The sequence below is a fragment of the Diospyros lotus genome, chromosome 10 (assembly GCF_014633365.1).
Source record: "Diospyros lotus cultivar Yz01 chromosome 10, ASM1463336v1, whole genome shotgun sequence".
Lineage (NCBI taxonomy): Eukaryota > Viridiplantae > Streptophyta > Magnoliopsida > Ericales > Ebenaceae > Diospyros > Diospyros lotus.
In genome coordinates this window covers 6,954,404-6,956,382 of record NC_068347.1, presented here as the reverse complement: position 1 = coordinate 6,956,382, position 1,979 = coordinate 6,954,404, and positions in this window count along the sequence as shown.

The following is a 1,979-nucleotide window of genomic DNA, read 5'->3' as shown; positions in this document are numbered from 1 at the left end:
TAATAAATTAAAAGGCAATAAGAGTATTAGGGTTTGAACCATAAATGATAGTGAATATCCCCACTCATGCACATACGGAAGAGAGGAACTGAGCCATATGCACCATAATCATGTAACAACATGCACCCACGTTATGCTCGTATTGAGCCACAAATGAACATGTATAGAGAAAAAGGTGCATGCTCCCACAAGGACTACTATATCATATTCATACAAAGGGATCTAAGTCCCACAGTAGTTTGGCATTATAGCCTACTTGAGCTTTCGGCTTAATGTCATGAAGGATATATCCCAGCGGATCTCGTCCGTAGCGCGCATCAAGTAACATATGCTTTCCCAAACCATGCCACATACATTATGTTTCACAAAACCCATGTGTTGGACTATTTATAAACAACAAGCACAATGTCAAGCATAATCATTTATCCATGTTTGAAATGACTCAAGAATAGGGAAAACATGATTCATGAGAGAGAAAAGAGGTTTTCAAGCCTGCAAAAAGCATTTGAGCCAAAATAGGGAAAATCAATCGACAGATGGCTCTCTCAAGGGCAATTTGTCGACAAACACTACAAAAATATTAGCATTTAGCAGCCGTTTTCAAAATCGCAGCTAAATCAGGCGTCGCAGTAGCGACAATTTTCAACAACCATTGGAGTAACCACCGTAAATTATATTTTTTGTGGCAGTTTTTAAATCGTCGCAAAATAAGTACCGCCGCAAAAATTTAAAAAAAAAATTAAATTTAGTGGTGGTTTCAGAACCGCCGCAAAAATTAAAAAAGTTTAAAATTTTAATTTCAGCCCCTGCACAAGTGTGAGCGACTTGGCTACCCGTGCCTAGCACTATTCGCGCCCGTGCAGGCTCATGCGCTCGCCTAGCCCCTGTGCGCCACGTGGCCGCATGTTTGTGAGCCACGTGGCGATGCTGAAAATTTAATTCCAGCATTCTTCTCCCTCGTTTTCGAACCCGGGACCTCCCCTATGCATGCGCGCGCGCAAAACCATCTGATCTGTGAAATCTCTTTGTTATATATCTGTGCATATAAATTATATACTAATTCAACCACTATTTTTTCAAAATTATATTTTATATTTTTAATATAAATTAAAAAATATTAATTAATAGATTAAAAAATAAAAAGAAGATTATATATATATTTTAAAATTATTAAAATTGTATGTATTAAAATTTTATTAAATTTCATTTTATTTTTTCTAAATTAAATTTTTAATGAATTTTGCGGCAATTTTGAAAAACTGTCACAAATGTTAATTTAATTTTAATTTTATATTATTTAATTATTTTTGAATTTAGCAGCGATTTCTCAAAAACCACCGCCAAATTCAAATTTTTAATGAATTTTGCGGAGATTTTTCAAAATCGTCGCAAAATGAAATTTAATTTTAACTTTAAATTATTTAATTATTTTTTGAATTTAGCGACGATTTCTCAATAACCTCCGCTAAATTCAAGTTTTTCATGAATTTTGCAGTGATTTTTAAAAAGCACTGCAAATATTAATTTAATTTTAATTTTAAATTATTTAATTATTTTTTAAATTTAGTGATGGTTTCTCAAAAATCGCCACTAAATTTAATTTTTTAATGAATTTTGTGACAGTTTTTAAAAATCGTTATAAATGTTAATTTAATTTTAATTTTAAATTATTTAATTATTTTTTGAATTTAGTGGCGGTTTCTCAAAAACTGCTGCTAAATTCAATTTTAATTTTTAATTAATTAATTATTTTCTGAATTTAGTGATGACTTTTTAAAAACAGTCGCAAAATTAAATGTTTTAATGAATTTTGTAGCAGTTTTGAAAAACTGCCGCAAAATATTAAAAAAACTGCTTCAAAATACCATATTTTGTGGTGGCCGTAAAAAATTAATTTTTTTCTAGTGTATTTATAAACTAGTTTCCTTATTCAACAAAGTTAAAATTTCCTTGTCCATCAAGACTAAGGTTTACTTATC